The sequence below is a fragment of the Rana temporaria genome, chromosome 10, assembly GCF_905171775.1.
Source record: "Rana temporaria chromosome 10, aRanTem1.1, whole genome shotgun sequence".
Classification (NCBI taxonomy): Eukaryota; Metazoa; Chordata; class Amphibia; order Anura; family Ranidae; genus Rana; species Rana temporaria.
In genome coordinates, this window is record NC_053498.1 from 64063500 (window position 1) to 64087141 (window position 23642).

Below are 23642 nucleotides of genomic sequence, written 5' to 3' on the forward strand. Positions count from 1 at the left end.
TCCTTTTGTTTTAGGTCTATTTCCTGGCGGGAACCTATCCTGGGTCCTATCTAAGGCTTTGTTAAAATCGCCTATAATAACTATCGGTATTCCTGGTTTGTCCAGTGTAAACTCGATCAATTTATGCAAGACTTCAAATTTAAATGGGGGGGGGAATATAAACGCTAGCTATCACAAATAGTTTATTTTCAATTAAGCAGAATAAAAATATAAACCTTCCCTGATCATCTACCCTGCTCTCTCTCCAGGAGAATACCAATCCTTTCCCCACCAGTGTGCTCACTCCCCTAGAGTAGGATGAGTGATACGAGTGGTAAGTGGCCTGGAATTTTGGGCCGCTCAACTGTGTAGCTGTACTTGCAGTTAAGTGTGTCTCCTGTAGACAGAGCAGACCGGCACCTCCCCCCCCCAACATATCCAAAATAGTTGCTCTCTTGGTTGGGTCCCTCATTCCACGCACATTCAGGGATTTTATACAGAACGTCTTATCTACCATGTGTTATAGTTGAGTTTAGCAACCCTTGACCTTTGCCCAGTTTGTATCTTAGGGACAAAAAAAAAAAAAAAAAAAGGAGGTCCTGGTAATAAAAGGAGAATGGAGAAGGCTCAAAAAAACACACATCAGTCAAAAAATTGTATATACTGGAAAAAAAAAGAGCCAGAAAAAACACGTTCTTCCAGGAATAATGTGTTACTATATAAAAAACCTCCCCGGGGCATTGCTTTAAACAAAAGTGAGAGTGTAATACGACTCCCCTGTTACTGAAGAAGCAGTAAAAGGAAGGGCAAACAAAGAAAACAAAAAAAAGAGGAGAAAAAACAAAAAAAAAATAGAAAAAGGGAAAAAAAAGGGGGAGCCCGCAAAAAGCGTTACCCACTTCGCCATACCTTAAAACAGAAAAATAATGAAAACAATCTAAATAGGGAAATTGCAATTGTGAGTAGTGTCATCAAACGCTTAATAGTGGTGTGTAACCCAACCATTTCGAAGTGTTTATCCACTTCGCCATACCTCAAAAAAAGCAAAATAATAAAAATGATCTGAATAAGGGAATTGCAATTGTAAGTAGTGTCATCAAACGCTTAATAGTGGTGTGTAACCCAACCCTTCCCCCCCCCTTCCCCCGGCCCTCCCCAATGAATCCCTCCCATCCCCTCCCCCACTACACCACCCTCCCTCCCTTGGCCCTCCTGGGCCTCCCCTGGGGGCTCCACCTGTGGCCTCCACACTACACACCATTGTTGGGACCTCCCAACTACTATACCTCCCTATACAAACCACAACCATACTACCCTCCATCCCCCCCACCCCCCCGCCCCACCCCCTCCCTCTAACATCATTACAGTGCCTCTTACTTTCTCCCTTCTCCTCCTCCCATTTTGTGACATTTTAGTGATATTTAATTATGTTTGAGGAGGGATTCCCTATATTTTAACTAGCCTATTTTCAGCTATTTACCATATTACTGTTCATGTGCATATTTAAAAGTGCATTAAGTGACCAAAAAGAAAAAAGAAAAAAAAAGTCCAATTTCCTCTCTTTCTCCCCTTCATCTCCTCTCTATGGGTCATAGGTCTTTCTTATTGTCCTCAAGCCACTTCGCAGTACTTGTCGGAGAGTCAAAGAAAAAAGTTCCCCCCAATGCAGAGACTCGCAGGCGGGCTGGATAAAGCAAAGCATAAGGAAATCCATGTTTTTGAAGAGTTTTCTTAATTGGAATAAATTCAGCTCTGCGCCTCTGCAGATCGGGGGGAAAGTCCTGATACAGCGAGATTTTGGCCCCATTATATAAAATCTCCCCTTTTTCTCTAGCCTTCCGCAATAGAGTCACTTTGTCATTATAGTTAAATATTTTGGCAAGGAGTGGTCTAGGGCGCTCATTTGGCAGACGTGGTTTAAAAGGGACCCGATGGGCACGTTCAATGCCAAAAAAGGGTGAAAAAGATGTGGCCCCAAAAGTCTCTCTAAACCAGTCCTCGAGAAATACAATGGGGTTGGCTCCCTCACTCCGCTCCGGTATGCCAATAATTCTAACGTTATTCCTGCGGTTACGGTTTTCCAGGTCATCGATCTTCGCGCCCTGCATGTCCATTTGTTTCTTTAACCCTGAAATTTCTTGTTTAAGCGGGAATAGGTCATCCTCGACTGTACTTAGTCTTTCCTCTAGAATGGAGGTTCTTTCTATGGTCTTGCTCGACCTGTCCCCCATTAAAAAATGTGATCAAAGTAGTGGGCGAGTTTGGGCTATGCTCCGGATTGGTCATTAATTGGGAAAAGTCAGCACTACTGCCAATTGACCCCCTCGGTGCCCAGCTACCTCATGGTATCCCTCAATTAAAAATAGTAGTTACGATGAAATATCTCGGGATATGGATCACGAGGGACATTAATAGCTTTGTCCAAAATAACTTAATTCCTCTTTTGTCTAAATGGGAACATAAAAGAGACGCCTGGTGTAGACTACCATTATCCATAGCGGGACGATGTAATCTGATAAAGATGCTATGGTTACCCCAGTTACTCTATATCCTCCATAACTCCCCAGTCTGGATAGCTCAAAAATGGTTCAAAAACATAGAATCCCTCTTCAGAGAGTTAATTTGGAAGAAGGGACAAGCTAGGATTTGTCTCCAGACCATGCAGTTGCCAGCTAAAGAGGGGGGTATGGCAGTACCTCACCCGAAAACATACTTTATAGCCTCACAGCTACAACAGCTTGCGAACTGCGGACTGGAGGGAGGTGGAAACTCCGGTAGATTGATGCTAACTGGGGCACCACATAGGACAATAGTGGAGGCACTTGAGGCTGGTTCGTTCGTCCATAGATGTCCAACTATAAAACTAAGCCTTAAAGTGTGGCAAACAACAAAAGCATTGATGGGCTACAAGGGAATAACAATATTCACCCCCCTCTGGTGCAACCAAAACTTAAGAGAATTAAAAGACATTGAGAGATGTAAAGAATGGGAGAGACAAGAGATAAGCCGTTTAAACCAACTTTACAATGGAGAACAGATGAAATCCTTCGCAGACTTGCGACAGGAATTTAATATAACAAATAAAACATTTTACAGATACCTACAGATACGACATGCTATCCAAGCTCAGTTTGGGTTACAACCCATTGTATGGTCCTCAGCCCCCACCCTCCTGAAAATAACCTCTCCAAAAACAACCAAAGGCCTGATATCCGAGCTGTACTCTAGATTAGGAGCCAAAACAATAAGTAGGGCAGGCCCCATTAAGAGCAGGACAGGATGGGAGAAAGACTTAGGTCAAATGACCACGAAACAGTGGAGTGCGATCTTGAAGAGGGGGGTATTGGTTTCGATCTCCCCATCTCAGAAAGTATCACACTTGTTTCTCTTGCATAGAGTATACTATACCCCTAGGAGAATGTTCAATCTCGGGTGGAGAAGTACTGACGAATGCCCAAGGTGCAGAGCGACAGGCAATCTTATCCACATGATGTGGAAATGCCCAAAGTTATTCAGATACTGGGAGGAGGTGGTTACCATAATAAATAAAACTTTTAAAATTAAGTTAGAAGCTGAGTCTAAGGCCCCATACTCACGACCAAACATGTTTGCTGAAACTGGCCCGCGGACCAGTTTCAGCAGACATGTTTGGTCGTGTGTAGTTACGAGCGTACAGAATTTCACCGTACATTTGCCCGCCGGGCCGTTTTTCAGCAGACATTTATTTGCAAACTTGTTTTAAAACCGTCCGCTCAAATCCTGTCCGAACGGACATGTTTGGTGGTGAGTACACAAAACCAACGTACAAAAACCCCGCGCATGCTCAGACTAAATGAGGCCACGGGAGCGCTCGTTCAGGTAAAACTCACGTTTGTTTGGGATATGGCACATTCGTCAATAGAAAGATTAATTCTAGCAATAGAACACTGAAGCAAACCACACAATAAACAACGCTTGATGCCGTCGTTTTATTCATTCTTCTCTTGCTAGAAATAATCAGTTATTTAGCTCATGTTATTTCAACTGAGTTGTTCCATACTGAAAAGTGACATTTGTTAGCTGTGATGTAGTAAGATTTTTGCAAACTTTTATTGGCCCGACGTATCATATTTTTAGTGGTCCTCCACATGTCAAATTTTTTGCTTTTAATGTTTAATGGTTATCTTTCCCACTTTATTTAGGTGTTTATAGTTATGTCACCATTTAGAATATTTTAATAGGAAATATTTTTGATTTTGCTTTTGTTTGTATATTTAACTGGATTATTTTTAAGGTTGTTTAAATTGTCTACCATGTTGGCACACCAAATGCCCCCCCCCCCCCATGAGTTAGTGAATATTTTAGATTAAACATTTTATTTGTTTGTAATGTTTGATGCCTAAAATAATACCCACAGTATTACAAACAATAGGCACGTTTTTCAAATCAACAAAAAGGCTTTTATTTGAGCAAATTATAAAAAGGAACAAAAACAGAATGGCAGCACTTGAACAGCTAGCAAAATACATGCAAACTTGCATTTCAAACATGGTGAAGGATAAACTAGCCAACCTCAGGAAGCACACAAAATAAAATCTGAAGCAGCAGCACATAACCAAAGGAACCCAAGCTGTGGTAGTCCAAACAAGATGCCATTTGTGGGGGATCAAATGGAAGGCAGGGCATCAACGTCTCCTCTTCCTTGCAACCTTCCTTCCAGGCTGCCTTACAGCGGGTCTTCCCTGGGCCCTTGCAGGTGGGGATGATGTGGCAGCAGGAGTATGATGTTCAGCAAGCCGGGCCGGATCACATAGCCCAGTGTCTGGGGTCAGCAGCTCCCTCTGCATCCACCAAAGGGCCTGGTTGATGATGCCCTTGGCCAATTGCCTCTGCTCCTCCGTGCCTTTATTGAGATCATGTGCCACGGAGGCACTGTAGGCCTCAGTGGGGTTGAGGGGGGCCCTCATGATGGCACTCGCCTCCTGAATCATTTTGAGGCTGGCTTCCTCCACTGCCCCCAATTTCTTCTTACGGCCTGGTGGCCTAATATAAAGGGGAGGAGCCTGGCTGGTGGTGCTTGTCCTGGGGAGCTGCTCAACGCCACTGGGCCCGGCCTCCTCCTGGCTGCCACTGACCCCTTCGGCCTGGCTGTCAGTGAGGAGAGGATCTGCCACCTCCTGGCTGGTCTCTTCTTCCTGTGTAAAAAAAAGGGACATGTTGTAATATATTTAGGAATATACTCACTCACATTTTCATGCTTGAATATTATTTTTTGCCTTGAATTTAAACTTGAAAACAGACTCACCCTCTGACCCCTGCAGTTGTCATCCCTGACACCTATTTGTTTGCCCACGGTTTTAGATTTTTACTTCCCAGCTTGTATTTTATTAACCAATATCAAGTCAAGAATCAAACAATAATTAATATTATTACATAAATAGTTATGAAACTACTATACCTCATCATCGTAGAGGCGCAGATCTGCCTCTCTGTCAGCCAGGCCCTCTTCATCTGACTCTGCAGGGCTGTGGTGATCTTGGGAAGTCCCGCTGGGAGGTAGCGTTGAGGAAAGGTTGGGATTCAGACTTGACATTGATGGCCTGCCTTCCAGTTGATCCCGCAAAAATGACATCTGGCTGTAATACCACAGCTTGGGTTCCTTTGGTGGTCTTGCTGCTGCTCCAGATCTTAGCTGCTTTTGGTGAGCTTTGTACGCTCTCCTATATGTGCCCCTGAGGTTGGCAAGTTTATCCTTCACCATGTTGGCACTGCATTCTGGCACCCATGTCCTCATGTATGCTGCTAGCTGTTCAAGTGCTGCCGCTCGTAGGTCCTTGTTATGGTAGGTGGGCTGCTTTGAATCCCACAGGATGGGCATTTCCCTAAATTTATCCAGCAAGTGCTGGATAATCTCTTGGGTCTGCAGGAGATCCATTGGGAAATGATGATTTACTCTTTTTTATTCTAGATTGAAAAAATAAAAACAAACCAAAAACACAATTAAAAAAAGCCTCAGCATTTACATTGATAGAATATGTTGTTTAAAAAGTGGTACCTATATAGAAATACAAACACAGTGTCTCTTGTTTAGAAAATGCTGGCCAGCTCTGCCCCATTGGTTGGTTTTAGCTAACATTTTTTTTATACATGCCGCCCCTTTGGTTACATTGCAGGAAATAATAGAAATATACAACCATACACAATTATTACAAATGACAGCATTCATCAAGGCACTATTGCATGTGTAGATATCCTGCCCCTCAGCATTGATTACATGAAAGAAACTTCCTAATGACCTCTGTCCAACCAACACAGAACAATACTTGGCCTGATCTGAATACACCCTACATAATTGATAATGAGTCACAGCATTTTTGACCTCTCTATTTTGTGATGTCTACAAAAGCATTTGGGTACGAAAATCACATTCTGGTATCCAAGAGACATAATAGCTTAATAAAACTGTGCAACCAACAGGCCAAACCCCCATCCCATGGCTCTACATTTTAGAGTCCGCTGCTGATCCCATGTTTAAATTTCTTACCTGCCTCTCTCAAAATCCTCGTTTGTTACGCTCGCTGAATTAACACGTAACCTACGTAATCACGTCAAGCGCCTTTTATCCACTCCGCGTATGTATGAAACGCCGCCCTCGTCACCTTTGCCATGCCCCTAATCAATTTAAAAAGTAAATATGGCGTTAACTGTGTAGGTTCTGGAATCGCGCGAATATTCTCCGCGTAACCTACGTCAATACGTTGTTGGCATTCGCGACACTCCGCATATGCAAGAATCCCCGCCCTCATCTCCGCCCCTGACGGGACATTTCCTCGTTTCCACGCCCCTAATCTCTGTGGGAAGGAAAGATGGCGATGTCACACGAGCGGGCACGGAGCTCTCATGGCGCAAGTGAAGGGACAGAGACAGGACCGTCCCGATCCAGGCCTAAAAGATATAAAGCCACTAATATGGCGTTCGAAGAAATGGTGGAGTTGGTTTACATCATGAGGAGGAAGGATTATGATGGTGAATGTGGGCCCTACAAAACACCAAACCGTAGAAAGTCACACATAATGGACAAGGTGGCAAGGAGAATGAGGAGAATGTTTGGTGTCACCAGGTCAAAGGAGCAACTACGGAAGCGTTGGTCCGATTTAAAATTGAGGGAGCCACATCACATGAAGAAGATTCTCAAAATTCTGCGGAAAAGTAAGTCCATATTATTTAAGGGGGGGGGGAATGTCTGCAATAATGTGTTGACATGTATTTTTTCACATCTGCCTCCTTGGCCTGCTTGTACTTTTGAACACGTGTAGATACTGTATTGTGTTTATGTCAAATAACAACCCTTACCAAATTTCGTGGAATAGTAAACACGCGTAATATGACATTGTTTTGCAAAAATGTGACGTTACTCCAGGAACAACACACCTGGACATGGCTGACTGGCCCCAAACTTGGTTTTCCAACATTGTTGAATAGCAAAATCACAGAAATTAAATGGAGTGCATGTGACAGGCAAACAAGATTCATTCTCCAAAATGCAAATAAAGATGATGTTTTAACATCTTGAAATGCAAAGCACCTGTGTCTCAAAAATCAAAGTATATTTATTTGGAGGGTCGACGAGAATTAATGTTTTTGGGGGACATCCATGTGTGTCACTTCTTTGCAAAAAAGGGGCAGGATCAGAGCTTGGCCTAGAACTACGCCAAAAATGGAGGATTGCTGAAAGAATAAACAACCAAAAATCATCATAAATGTATCGTCTATGCAATGTGTGCGATTTATGATATCCAATATCTGTGTGCTGATGAGTATACCTTTTGTTTTTTATTATTTCTTATAGGGGAAAGAAGACGCCAGCAATTGGAGGAGGCAGAGAGGGCCAGACACCCCCAAAATCAAACACCTCCACATGTTGAGCAGGAGGAGGCTGGGGAAGGAAGAGAGGAGGATGTGGAAGGAGAAGAGGATGTGGAAGGAGAAGAGGATGTGGAAGGAGAAGAGGATGTGGAAGGAGAAGAGGATGTGGAAGGAGAAGAGGATGTGGAAGGAGAAGAGGATGTGGAAGGAGAGGAGGAAGGAAGAAAGGGGGAAGGAAGAGAGGAGGAAGAAGTAATTTTGGACTTAGAATTAATAGCAGATGACGGGCAAGTGGCGGAAGAACAATTTGGCGAATTGAAAGAAGGTGGATTGATGGATGAAGGAGGAGTCGAAGATGATGGGGAGGTGGTGGAAGAAGGAGGAGTGATAGAAGATGATGGGGAGGTGGTGGAAGAAGGAGGAGTGATAGAAGATGAAGAAATTGGGGATGTGGAAATTATCAGGCCATCAGGTCAGTGTCACCCCTATATTAATAGGGCCAAACATATGCAGATAGGCTGGAAACTATTTACATATTTTGAATGCCAATTTGTTTCTTTTTAGGGGATGAAGATGGTGTAGCACATTTTTCACGTGCAAGTGCTTCTATAATTGTACAGCAAGTAATGGAGTGCAGCACGGAAATGGACATTATGCGGGAAAGGATGCTAGTCATGGAGCAGAATGTGCGAAATGTCATTTCAGAGTGTAGCACGGAAATGGAGAACATGCGACAAAGGATGCTAGTCATCGAACAAAATTACAAAAATATCATTGACATGATGGGCCGTGTCAAAGACTGAACCACAGAAGCCCATCCCCCGCCCATCCCCCGCCCACAAAACCCTTTTTAATTTTTGTACTTTATAATACGCCAAAATTTCTAAATGCACACACAGTGTGCCAATATGTGCTATCTGCCATCACAGACTATCTATTGTCTGTGCTTTGTGGGTACAAACCCCTCCTCGATCCTCAAGTAGTTGAGAGGAAGGGTTTGCTCCCACAAAACACAGACATTGATCACCCATGATGTCAGATAGCACATGTGGCCATTTGTCTGTTTAACCAATGACATTTGGCGAGTTTTCACTGAATGTGTGCATTTAGAAATTTTGGCGTGTTCCAGTGTGAAAGCACACCATCCATGACTGACTGCTGTTCTTTTTTGAAATTTTTGTTTGGTGTTGATCTTTTTTGGTTTGTAAATGTTTACAGTTTCAGATCCCAAAACGAACAAGAAATCTCACCTAAAGAAAGAAGTTAACTAATTTTTTGAAAAAAAATAAAATAATTTGTGTTGTGTTAAAATCTTGTTGAAAAAATTAGACACAAACAAATACAAAGCCAAAAAATGTTTTGTATAAAAACAATACCCAAACATTTCTAAATGTAAATAAATGTCTTCGAAACAAATACCAAAAAAAAAAAAAATATATAAAAAATAACCCAAAAAAATTCGACATAAATTAGTCTGGGTTATTGAAAACCAAACTAACTAAGAAATTTAATTTTGAACCAAAGTCTAAAAAAATTATGTTTAGAAGTGTGTATATATATATATATATATATATATATATATATATATATATATATATATATATATATATATATATATATATATATATATATATATATATATATATATCTCTAGAGATAGATATATAGGAGACAAGCCCAAAAATTCTTGCGTATAGTTTCAGTGAAATTATTCTTACATTGTGTTTAGATCAGTATTATTGCTAATCACTGTCAATAAAGACAAAAAAATAAATAATTAAAAGCCAATATTTTGTTCAAAAAATTTGCAGGAAATGTTTTCTGCCTAAAAATACACATTTCTTGTTAAAAAAGGACTAAAATAAAAAAAAAAAATTTGTGAGATCAAAAGCAGAAAAATGAGTGGCTTCTTATTTCTAGACTGAATACCCAGTTAGTAGATGAGTGAATAATGTGCAAATGTGGTTAGTTAATACATCTGAGTAAGTAAATCTGGCACTAGAAGTGCACTATTTTTGGAGAGAACCTGGAAGACAGAAAAATAGAGAAAAAGCAGTAATGACAAACAACTGTATAAAGTCCAATGGTCTAATTATTTATTAGTTGTGAGAATATTCCTTTCTTTGGGGGCCGAATTAGAAAGAAATATGATCTGGCATAGCAATGGCCCCCCGACCCATGAAGTACTCAACATATTTGTCGCGTACCTCACGAGCAGATTGGGGGGCCAAGCCAGCGCGACCAGTGTCCAGGCCAGGAATGTTCTCTGAGGGTAGTCCTGCCTCAGAGCCCATGGAGGCTAGGTACGTCTGGGAGTGCCTGCGTAGAAAATTGTGCAAAATGCAGCAGGCAAATATAATGGTGTTCAATTTATATTCCGCCAAATGTATCGATGTCAGGAACAGGCGGAACCGGTTGCTAAGGATCCCAAAGGCATTCTCGACTACCCTCCGAGCCCTGGACAATCGAAAATTGAACACACTCCTCTCTGAGGTGAGGGTCCTCTGGGGAAAAGGCCGCATTAGGTGAGGTCCAAGCCCGAAAGCCTCGTCCGCTAGGAACACAAACGGAAGTCCTTCCACATTATCTTCATCTGGTGGCAATGCCAGACCACCAGTTTGGAGACGATCATAGAAATCAGTCCGTGCGAACACTCCCCCATCTGACATCCGGCCGTTCTTCCCCACGTCCACATATAGAAACTCATACTGTGCCGACACCACCGCCATCAACACAATACTATGATAACCCTTGTAATTATAATAGTAGGACCCCGAGTGGGGTGGGGGCACAATGCGGACGTGTTTCCCATCTATTGCTCCACCGCAGTTAGGAAAATCCCACCGCTCGGCAAATTGGGAAGCCACAGACTGCCATTCCTGTGGTGTGGAGGGTAGCTGTGGGGACAAACAAAAAAAGAGATTTAGTACTTTGGAACATAAACATTGCAAACAGAATCCTACAAGCATCCTTGTGCAACTTTACATTTTTAAAATAGCATTTGCAAATTATGAAGGGAGAATTTCGGGGCACAAAGATATAGGCCCACTTAATTAATAAGAGACTCCACAGCCCTCTGATGGGGACAAAAACACTTTGAAGGGGGGGTGGGGGGTGTTTAAACTGTTTTTAGAAAACCAAAAAAATAAAAATAAAGTGGCATGGTGGGGGTTGGCCCGAAGATAGCATGCTGGACAGGTTAATATTGGGTAAGATCAAAATATGCAGGTAGGCCAAAATAAAAAGAACATGTAAAAGCTGATATCAACATGCATAGTGAGAAAAGGGAACGTTAGTTAAACACACAGCATATCTGGGAAATAAAATAAAAAGTTAGTTTGCCAAATTATTAAAGACACATTGTGAGGTTAAAATGAGGAAACTTACCTTCATATACTCCTCGTGCATAACTTTAATGATGGCAGCACACGTGTCCGGTATGATGACCCCAAGCGCCTGCGGAGAGATGCCTGTCGAGAACTTGAGGTCCTGCAGGCTCCTCCCAGTCGCCAGGTACCGCAACGTGGCAATAAGCCTCTGCTCGGCCGTGATGGCTTGGCGCATCACAGTGTCCTGCCTCGTGATATAGGGGGACAGAAGATCCAGCAGACTGTTGAATACGGGGTCCGTCATGCGGAGAAAATTCCTATAGTCATTAGGATTATTCTCCTGGATTTCCCTAAGCAGAGGCATATGTGAGAACTGGTCACGCTGGCGCAACCAATTCTTGGTCCAGAAACGCCTCCGCCCCCTGTTTCTGGCCAAAGTACTGGAATAATGAACATATCCAGCAGCCATCCCATAAACAGCACCAACTCGCGAAAATTGATGCTGCTGCTCCATCATGGCTTCAAACCGGCCGGCTGGTCAGTCAAGAACACACTCCAACAGAAAGCACAATCAAATCCAGCGGTACCTGCAAAGAACGCACGACACACAGATACGAACGCACAGTACGAATCTGCTAAGCAGAACGAACTGCACGCCTGTACCCGAATGCCAACTACGTACCCACAAGCACACGCACTGAACGAGAAAATACTACCTGCTAAAGCCTGGAGACCGAGAAGCGCGAATCAGCTCTAACCAAACCTTCACTAACACGAGCAAAGCCGTAACTAGCAAAAGCGGAACAGAGGGCGTCGCCATTGACTTTGGCCTTTCCCTTTATAGTGACGTCAAACCGCAGGGAAATATCGTCCACTGGTGTGTACAAGCCAGCGGGCCAAATGAAAAAACAGCCTTGTACGCCGGAAACAGCCCGTCGGACATTTCGAGCGAACATGTTTGGTCGTGAGTACTCGGCCTAAGACATGCTTGTTAGGCAGCATAGAGGAGAATAGAGTGCCAGCCAGTTCCCTTGAAGTGGTACTGAGATGCCTTTTTCAGGCAAGGAAGTTAATTGCGTTAAGGTGGCAGGCCCAGATGCCACCCACTGTCAAATCTTGGGTTGAAACTATTAACACAATGATTTGGAGTGAGAGAGTGACACTTACTCGACAGGGGAATTATAGTAAGTTTGTGAGGATGTGGAAACCCTGGCTAGACGAAACAGGATGTTCTATATAAAAATCGCCATTCAAATTCAACAAATATCTTAACCCGCTATAGGGCATTCCTTTATGGGGAAGACGTATTTAACTAAGTACATTAACTTCAAAAACCGGCTCACGGTGTGATGGGAGGGTGGGAGGGTGGGTGAGGGTTTGCGGGGTGGGGGAGGGGAGGCGAGGCGAGGTATGACAGTTCAGAAACAAGTGTTCCTTCATTTATTCACAATGTCACAAAGAACGAGGGTAGAAAAAGATAAGGGGAAAACAGGGAAAAACGTATGGTTGTGTATTGTTTATAATATGTACGATGATGTAACACTTTTTTTGTATTTTTTTATACGCAAACAACAATAAAAAAACATTGAAATTAAAAAAAAAAGTATCTTATAGATTGAGGATAGGACATGTTTTGGTTTTGAGACTTGTAGCAACAGAAGTTCAAACCGAGTTGCGTCTCTATACAAAAATCTTTTTGAGGGAATAGAGGACAAAAAGGATAATAATTGCTGATATTCCAACCATTGCGGAAGTGAGGGTTTATGTGTAAAAATTAGGTTTAATATAGGTGGGAATGTTACCTGGCTGGTGATCTGGCACACTCTACGATGTGATTCTTTGTTCCATATAAGAATTTTTTTTCGATTTAAAGCCGGCGGAAATCGTGGGTTACCAAATAAAGGTGTCATAGGTCCTACTTGTGAGGAAAGTTTTAATTGTAAGACTGTTTTAGTCCAAGTTTTCAATAGATGAGATGTAAGAGAGGGCATAGTGTGAAATGGGTCTCGATAGATATCACTATTCTCAAGATCTAACCAGGGAAGAGCAGTGATATCAAGTTGATTTAACCAGTGTTCTATTAATACCCATTGTTTAGTATTGGAAGAGTGAAACCAGTTCACTATCCTCGTTAATACTGCTGCTACATAATAATGGTAAAGATCAGGAGCACCTGCTCCTCCTTTGTCTTTAGGCAATGATAGTAATTTCCTATGTAATCTAGGTTTTCTATGACCCCAGATAAACTTTGTAAAGGCCGACTGTAAAGTAGAGAAATAAGATCTAGCGATAGAAACTGGGATGGTTTGAAATAAATACAAAAACCGTGGTATTATATCCATTTTTAAGATATTTATCCTCATAAACCACGAATATTTGTTATGTTCATATTTTTTAAGATCCTGTAGGGTTCGTTGCATAAGAGGAATGTAGTTTGTTGGATATAAATGGTTTGGATCAGAAGGAATGAAAATACCTAGGTATTTTAATACCGAGGGCAAATTTTAAATGAAAAATTATTTTTCAGTGCCGTCACTTGTTGTGAACTAAGTGTCACATTGAGAATTTCAGATTTTGATATATTTACTTTAAAGTTACTAAGGGTACCGAAATGTTTAAATTCAGACAAAATAGAGGGTATTGAAACAAGTGGGTTAGTAACATAAAGCAATAGATCGTCAGCGAACAAGGCTAATTTTATTTCCGTTTGATTTATCTGTATGCCAGTAATGGAAAGATTCTGTCTAATTGCTATTGCTAAGTGCTCCATTACCAGGACATAGAGTAGAGGTAAAAGTGGGCATCCTTGTCGAGTACCATTTTGTATAGTAAAACTTGTTGTTAACGATCCACTAATCCTTAGCCTCAGGTTTAGTGTATAGTGCCAAAATCTTATGAAGTAAATTTGGACCCACGCCTATTTGCATCGATGATTGTTTTAGAAAAGGCCATCCAATACCATCAAAGGCCTTCTCTGCATCAACTGAAAGAAGACATATTGGTATTTTGGCTGTTTGGGCATAGTTCATTAGTAAAAACGTTTTTATAGTATTATCACGGGCTTCTCTACCTTGTACAAAACCCATCTGGTCTGAATATATCAGATGTGGAAGAAGGGGTTGGAGACGTAGCGCAATTAGTTTAGCATAGATTTTTAAGTCTATCCCAATTAGCGAAATCGGACGATAACTAGAGCATAGTGTTAAGTCCTTTTCCGGTTTCGGAATCAGAGTGATATGGGCTTCTAAAGTCTGAGTAGGAAATTGGTTCCTGGAGGAAATAGAATTATATACTTGAAGCAAAAATGGAGCTAGATATTCCTTATAAGTTTTATAAAATTTTGCAGTGAATCCATCTGGGCCTGGACTCTTTCCTGATGGAATATCGGCAATCACATCCAGTAATTTCTCAAGTTGGAAAGGACAATCTAAAGATTATCTTTTATCGGCATCTAATAATGGGATAGCAGTTTCCTGTACATATTCTTCAATTTGTTGGTTGGCTCCAACAACACCTTCCGAAGATGATGATGGGGCCAAATTATAAAGGCCTGAAAAATAACCTCTAAAAGTTGTTTGAAGAGATTGTGGGTCTGATGTAATTTCTCCAGATGACTTTTTTATACTAGGTATAAAGGTCTGGGGAGAACAGGGATGTATTGTTCGTGCTAAAAGTCTCCCACATTTATCCCCCGATCTATATCTTTCCAAGACTCTTCTCTGTTGGTATGAGTTATGGGATGTTTCAAAAAGCTGCAAAAGAGATGTCCTTGTAGACGAAATATCAGCTAATATTTCTGCACTGACTGGTTTTATGTAAAGTTTCTAAAGATTGGAGCTTAGATAAAGGATTTTGAATAATTATGGATTTTTCTTTTTTTATTTCTTCAGAATAACAAAATGCAGGAATCTGCAACACAGTTGGTTAAAATCCCTGCAATGTACATAGATCACCCAGAGGGGAATGTTTTTTCTCAACAAAAGTGGAGTTACTCTTTAAGAAAATAACGTGGGGGTTGCCTTGCAGGAAAAAATTCAAGACTCTTCCTAGTTGTTCTTTATTGAGTGACTAAAGTTTGAAAATTGGCTTTGAGCCAATATCAGATATTGTTTACAATTTTAGAAGGGTGATTATAAACAGTTTTTAATACATTCATATATTTGCGTTATTGACTGTCAATGCTATTATAAAATGCATAAAAGGTGTTTTAAAATGCATAAAAATGTGCATTTTTTCTCTTGCCCTAGTTATACCATTTGCCTATATCATTTTTTACTGCTATTTAGTGTCAAATAAATAGAAAGTTAAAAGATTTATACTCAATACATTTGTGGGGTCTAAACTGGAAGAAATCTCTTTGTGCACATTTAACCACTTTAGCCCCAGGAGGATTTGCCCCCTTAATGACCAGGCATTTTTTGGTGCATTTTTTGCGATAGGCACTGCGTCGATTTAACTGACAATTGCACGATCATGCGATGCTGTACCAAAACAAAATCAATGCTTTTTTTTTCCCCACAAATAGAGCTTTCTTTTGGTAGTATTTGATCACCTCTGCGGTTTTTATTTTTTGCGCTATAAACAAAGAAGAGCAAAATTAAGGAAAAAAAATCGTTTTGACTTTTTGCTATAATAAATATCCCCCAATTTAAAAAAAAAAACTATATAGGTTTCACGCACAGCTGCCAACCTGCCGCAGTATATCTGCTTGAGCAGGTTGTTTTCTGTTACTAAAGCCAGGACCGTGCATTCACTTTAGTAAATATAAACAACTAAATACTTTTTCTTAGCAGTATATAGCAGTCTTGTGACTTCTATCAGTGTCCAGCCGAGCACTGATTAAAGCTTGTAGGAGGAGTTTTCATTCTCCGCTGACTGTTCTGACCCTCAGTCTGAACAGTGCTGATTGACCCTGTGCTGATTACATACACCCTCCCAAAAAAGTAAAAAAATGAATCTCTAGCAATACATATCAAACTGAGCCTGTGCAGAGTGCTTCCTAGGGCTCTATGCTATGAGAAGATGGATTGGGGACAGTAAAAGAAGAGGATGACCAGAGAAGACAGGATCAAACAGCCTTTTTACATAATGGAATGATTAACCCCTTAGGTTCCACGTGAGTATAACAAGCAGGTTTTACTGCATATACAGGTGGATTTTATTGTTGTGGGTTTAGTAACGCTTTAACTTGTATTAAATCGTAATGTATTATTGTTTAAACAGACATTGTCACTTTGCTTCTTCAGGGCAAAGCAACAATGATGCCCGATTGCCCAACCCCCCAGCAAGGTCTAGTCATTGATGCCCACTCTTAACCCATCACCTTGCTTTACTGCTGTAACAGGGCAGGGATTTAGAGAGAATGTGACCTTCCCTATGTGGCAGTGGCATTTTATGTGTCTGAGAGGCCAATCACCAGTCCTGCATACCAACACTAGGAAGGAGCAGGGCACAAGACATCAGATGGAAAGGGAGCATAGAGGTAACTATACCTTGCTAGGGAGGGGGGCTATCATCAACCATATTATCCAATGTGACAGTGTCTCTCATTGAGCAAAGTAGGGGCCAAGGAGGCAGCACTGTTGAGCTGCATTTAGGTAAGAGTTCTCAACATCCATTTAACCGCTTGCCGACCACGCACCGCCGTTCTACGTCGGCAAGCTGGCTCTTCTGGGCGAGAGCACGTCATTCTACGTCGGCTCTTTCAGCCGCCACTAGGGGCGCCCCCCGCTCGCCCCGACTCCCGTGCATGTGCCCGGCGGGCGCGATCGCCGCCGGGCACATGCGATCGCTCGTTACAGAGCGGGGACCGGGAGCTGTGTGTGTAAACACACAGCTCCCGGTCCTGTCAGCGGGGGAAATGCTGATCTTCTGTTCATACAATGTATGAACAGAGGATCAGTGTTTCCCCTAGTGAGGCCACCCCCCCCCCCACAGTAAGAACACACCCAGGCATACTTAACCCCTTCCCCGCCCCCTAGTGTTAACCACTTCACTGCCAGTGGCATTTTTATAGTAATTCAATGCATTTTTATAGCACTGATCGCTATAAAAATGCCAATGGTCCCAAAAATGTGTCAAAAGTGTCCGAAGTGTCCGCCATAATGTCGCAATACCAAAAAAAAATCGCTGATCGCCGCCATTACTAGTAAAAAAAATATATTAATAAAAATGACATAAAAATACCCCCTATTTTGTAAACGCTATAACTTTTGCACAAACCAATCATAAACTCTTATTGCAATTTTTTTTTACGAAAAATAGGTAGAAGAATACGTATCGGCCTAAACTGAGGAAAAAAAATGTTTTTTTATATATTTTTGGGGGATATTTATTATGGCAAAAAGTAAAAAATATTAATTTTTTCCAAAATTGTCGCTCTATTTTTGTTTATAGCGCAAAAAATAAAAACCGCAGAGGTGATCAAATACCACCAAAATAAAGCTCTATTTGTGGGAAAAAAAGGACGCCAATTTTGTTTGGGAGCCACGTCGCACGACCGCGCAATTGTCTGTTAAAGCGACGCAGTCCCGAATCGCAAAAAGTACTCTGGTCTTTGGGCAGCAATATGGTCCGGGGGTGAAGTGGTTAATAAAATTTTTTTTAAAAATGTGATTGGTGAGAATACAGCAAGAGAAAATTTGACTTTTTAGAATGGAAAGCACTGCAGAGAAAATCAGTGAAATAAAATCTTTCCTGTCATACAAGAGAATTTGGTAAAACAAACAAAGATGTTTTGCAGTCCTCTGGGGAAAGAAGCTTGATAGTGGGCACATGTTGCAACTTCTGCTCATATGGCACTTTTTGATCTTATGGTTCTGAAAATCAAGTTTATGAATTGTAGAACAAGTGAACAAATGTTTCTGGAATTTTACACTTGACATGTTTTTCGACATTCAATCTGAGTACAATTGTGTAAATAAAAATAGGAACTGCAGAATGACATCTTACAATTTGCAGGACCTACAAATAAAAATTAAAGAATGGAATCAATCAATACTCCCTGGCAGCAGGGAACTGGACAAAGTTTATGTTTGTACACGGCTGGTTATGATTTATTTTTGGAGGTCACACTGCAACTATTGTGTAAACCAAAAAAGATCAGATTAAGAAAATGTATTAAAGCATTTCAGTAATACTTCTTACCAAATGTGTGGGCTTTTCTAGCAAACATGAACCAAACTAGCTTGTGCTCACCAAAAAAAAAATATTCCAAGCTATAAAGAAAGGGAGTAATTGGGAAAAGCACTGTTTTACAACACCATAATGGCAGATTATGACAAAGGACAGAAGAGAAGGTTGCAGTGATATTTTCTGTACTTGCAGATCTGTGAAGGGGAGGGGGAGTATAAAGCTGGCCTAGATGGATCAAAATTTGGACAGTCCAGCAGGAACCAGCTAAATGGAATTCCATGTATGGCTGTTCTCATTCATGAGAAGTCAATCTATCAATTTACTTTTCATGAACAGGCTTGTTGGTATATTTTGTCTTAGTCAGCACTACAGCCAATCAGCTGCAGCGCTGATCAGTGTATTCTGATGGTGGAAGAGTCCTGCTATCACAGATCTTTCTCGGTGTGTCTTAAAGGAACACTAAAGAGAATTAAAAAAATAATAATAACAAACACGTGCACTGTGCATCTCGTTTTGCACAGAGTGGCCCCCAAACCTGGTCTTCTGGGGTCCCTCGGCGGCTGTCTCGGCCCCCCCCCCCCACAAGAACTTTCCACCTTCATGCGAACTCTCTCGCATTGTGGTAAGTTCTTGCGGGCGTACTCCCGTGATACACCTGGCGGCTATAGCCGCTCACTGTATCACTCGGCCCCACCCCCCAGCGCACCACGTCATTGGACATGATTGACAGCAGTGTGAGCCAATGGCTGCTCTGCTTTTAATCAACCAATGAATGAGCCGAAAAGCCGTCTGAGAAGCCAGCTCATTCACGGCACAGGATTTTCAAAGGGGTCAGGTAAGTAAATGGGGGCAGGGGGGGGGGGCGCTAATGCTCGGATGTTTTTTCACCTTAATGCATAGAATGCATTAAGGTAAAAAAAGCATGCACCTATACAACCCCTTTAAGCTCAGACTATATGTTCCATGATGCATTGCATGAGATATTAAGCTGCCCATACACACTATCAATGCCAGAAAAACTGTCACTGACACACAGATCTTTCTCATGACTGTGATCCATCTGTGCTTTTGATGTACAGAATGGCTGCACATTGCTTAGTAGTCCAAGCAGGGAAGTACACATGCTGTAGTGTCTCCTTAGATAGCCAGTGATTAAAAGGAGCCACTGCAGAAATATATGTGGGTGAAGAAAGAACAAAAAAAAGATTGATTTATTGTATTTAAAAGAAAGACAGTAAGCGATAAACAAAGATGGAAGCATGACACCTTGTAAGTAGTGCTCTGTAATATTCAATTAATTGCTTTGGGTTTAATGACCTAGTCTTATGCAGTCTCCTAATTAGTCTTTTATCCAGGCAGCAGGAAACACTGGATCACTTTCAACTATGCTGCAAGAAGCCTAGTGTTTACAGAACTCAGGGAAGATGGTTTACTAAAGGAAAATAGACTAATCATTTAGCAAAGTGATTGTTAAACTGAACTCCAGGAAAAATCGAAATAAACCAATAATTTATATATACATATGTACAGCATATAATGTATAATAGGTGTTTTATTTTCCAAAAGATTTGTATTTATGTCCATGCAGTATTGGCATGTACACAGCTCTACCACACAGCAAGGAGACCTGATTTTTCTCTATGATAGTAGACTAGTACTTACAGGTCTTGTCCTTGCTCAAGTCTTCAACAAAACAGAAAAGAAGAAGCAACAGTTTGATATTATCTCTTTGTCACTTACCTTTCCCTTTTTAGCTTCATGTTTTCTCTTTGTGCTGCTTGTTCCTCCCCAAGTCTGATATCTGCCATACAGGGACTGCCAAAGACTGATACCAAGTCACATTTATGTACACTACACTGCTTGCAGTTAAAACCATACATTTAAACAGTGGCGGCCGGTGTTATTTTTTAGGGGGGTGGCAAACAACCACCCCCCCAAGCTGTTTGCCAGTTGTTCTGGCACTTACCCCATCTAGGTGGATGGTGTGCAGCCTGCAGCGGCTCCGTGTCCTCTCCTCCATCAGTGACTTCCAGCATGCGGCTCCTCCCCTCCTCCTAGCCATCCAATAGGATCACCTGTCATTTCAGCCAATTGGGTGACAGGTATCAAAACCTGCTTTCCGGTTGGCTGGGAGGAGGATCAGTGTTACAATGGCGAATATTCATTCCCTGTTGTAACACACCTGGGTGGGCTGTGAGCACATTCTCTGCACCCCAAGCCCATCCTATTTTGAAGTCTATAAGAGTCTCTAACTCTAATCAGTGCTTCAAAAACAACTCCCACTCCACGTTGAATTAAAGTATACAACCACCCCACTTCGGAATCCATGCACCCGGCATCCTAAAAGGGGCTGGACACATGCATAGTGGGGGTAGCGATGGATAGAGGGGGTGGCGCCCATGTGCCCTTAATGGACAGGCTGCCCCTGTATTTAAAGATATATTAAATGCAGCAATGTGCATGTCTGCAGCAGCTCTTCTCCCCTCCCCTTGCTCTCACAGGCTTGGCTGAGAGGAGTGGGAGCCATTGGCTCCTGCAGCTGTCAGTCAAAACCTTTGAGCAGAGAGCGGGGGGATGGGTTGTGCTCTCAATAGACACAAACAGCCTGGCTCAGGAGCAAGCCTGCATGGGTGCCTCTATATGAAGTAGCTTTCTATGGGGGCACTCTCCAGGGAGGAGGAGCCAGGAGCACCTGCAGGGGACCCCAGAAGAGGAGGAGCAGGGCTGCTCTGTGCAAAACCATTGCAAAGAACAGGTAAGTATGCCATGTTTGTTATTTAAAAAAATAAAAACCAAAGTTTTACAATCAGTTTAATTTGTGCAAAAAAGATATACATACAACTATTTAATTACACCTGAATATTATTTTAGCTATTTTACACTAGGAATGCTTGAAAAGTAAACTGCAATAGAGATGTTTTTTTCAATAAGGGTTTTTGGACTGCAAGTGCTATTTGCTATTGATATTATTTTACTATTGATAAAACATGACTTCTTTATTGCTATTAGTCTAAAAGAAATTCAATCACAAAGAGATTGCACGCTTATTTACAGCTCCAGCCCCTGAGTATTTGTCAGGAACCATGAATCAGACTGACAGAAATGCAGTAGAAATCACACCTTTTAATGTAATGGTAAAAATGGTACAGATCAGTAACGTAGTCAAAACATAAGCCAGGGATCGAAACCAAAGCAGATAGTCAGACAAGCCAGTAATCAGGAAACCAGAGATCAGCATAGTCGGAGGCAGAAGAACAGGATCAGGAACCAGAATCAGGAGTCAATGATCGATTGTTTCTCACATTCTTTATGGTTCTCAACCTGAACCGGGCAAGGACGTGGTACCGAGGTGATGAAGCGGTTGCACACCAAAGGTTTTATAAGGAAACATTTGAAATAGGCATGTTAGAAGGAAGGTCTAATGCATAAGCCACTATCACTGGCATGTCGCAAGGACTCTTGGGCCTGCACCCAAGTGGAATGGAGATCCCACGGATGTTCCTCTAACACAGGAATTCTTTGAGGAACAAATGTCTCAGGCAATGGATGGTTGGAAACCATAATTCACCATGAACTGAGACAATTGGGAAGCGGCATTGAGTGCACTATTGTGAGCAAACTCTGCCCAAGGTAAAAGGTTTGATCAGTTGCTATGGTGGTCAGAAATAGACAACGTAGAAACGGCTTCAAGGCTTGGCTGGCTCGTTCTTCAGTCCCATTTAACTGTGGGTGATACGCTGAGAAAAAGGAAAGCTGAATTCCCAACTGTGCAAAAAAGGTAAGCCAAAACTTGAAGACAAACTAGCTACCCCTGTCCGAGATAATAACCTTGGGTAGCCCATGTAACCGAAAGATCTCCCGAGCGAAAATGGACACTAGTTCTTTGGATGTAGGCAAGTGGAATACAATGAAACATCTTTGCAAACCTGTCACCAAAATAAGAATAACTGTGTTGCCCTGGGAGTTGGGTAACTCCACAATAAAATCTATAGACAAGTGGTTCCAAGGTCTCTCTCCATTGGGTATGGGTTGTAGGAGGCCCACTGGAAGGTGTTGTGGTGTTATACTCTGAACACACACAGAACAAGAGGCTACAAAGGCGGTTACATTGGAACGGAGACTAGCCCACCAGAATTGTTGACAAATAGAACAGATGAGCTGATTCTTCCCTGGGTGACCAGCTGCCTTGGGAGAAGGGTATTTCTGCAGCAAAGCAGTGCAGAGATTCTCTGGGACAACAAGGTTTTTCAGGAGGAGAATGTATCTGAGCAGCAAGAATTCCGTCACCCAAAGGTGAAGTAAAACTAGTGCGAATAGAGGCTAGAATACGATCTGGAGGTATAACAGGAGTAGGAACCGACTCCATCTTGGAGGAGGAGGAGTACTGTCGTGACAATGAATCAGCCCTCACAATATTATCACTGGGTAAGAATGAGAATATGTAATTGAAGCTTGACAGAAAAATAATCCATTGTGCCCTTCTAGGAGATAAGCGTTTATCCTCAGACAAGAATGTGAGATTCTTATGGTCAGTCAAAATGAGGACCGGCATAGTGGTACCCGGGAGGAAATGCCTCAATTCTTTAAAGTGATTATAAAGTCTTGTTTTGTTTTTTTTACAAACATGTTAAACTTACCTCCTCTGTGCAGTTGGTTTTGCACAGAGCAGCCCAGATCCACCTCTTCTCGGGTCCCTCTTTGCTGCTCCTGGTCCCTCCCTCCTATCAAGTGCCCCCACAGTAAGCAGCTCCCTATGGGGGCACTGAAGACAAGTGACAGCTCCTTGTGCCAATTCAGACAAGGAGCCCTGACTCGACCCTACCCCCTCTCTCTCTCCTAATTGGCTGACTGACCTTGATTTACAGAAGTGAAGAGGTCACAAGACCTTGACCACTTTCTAAAAACATGTTTTACTGCATTGTGACAACCAGGAAATAACCTCAGCGTGATGCCAATCAAAATAGGGGTTGTGCTTCTGTAACCAAGGATAACCAATCAGGAACATCAAATACCCTTTTAAAGGAAACCACAGGGTAACTCAGAACAATGGGTTTTTGCATCTCTCATAGAGGGTTTGCCCAGGCCAAGGCTCTATCAGAAAGCAAAGAAATAAAGAAGCCTACTTTTCTTCTGTCAGTGGGGAACACCTGGGCCAGTATCTTAAAGTATATCCCAACCTTGAGAAATTCTCTTCATTGAACTGGATCACCCCCACTGGGGAAGTTGAGTGAAACCAGACATACCTCTTAAAGAGGTAATATTCAAGATGGGTACCTACACAGAGACTAGAGCAGCAGCAGGGAGGGCCTGCAACACTGGTTGTACCAGAACAGCCACAGTGGGAGGATCCAGGTG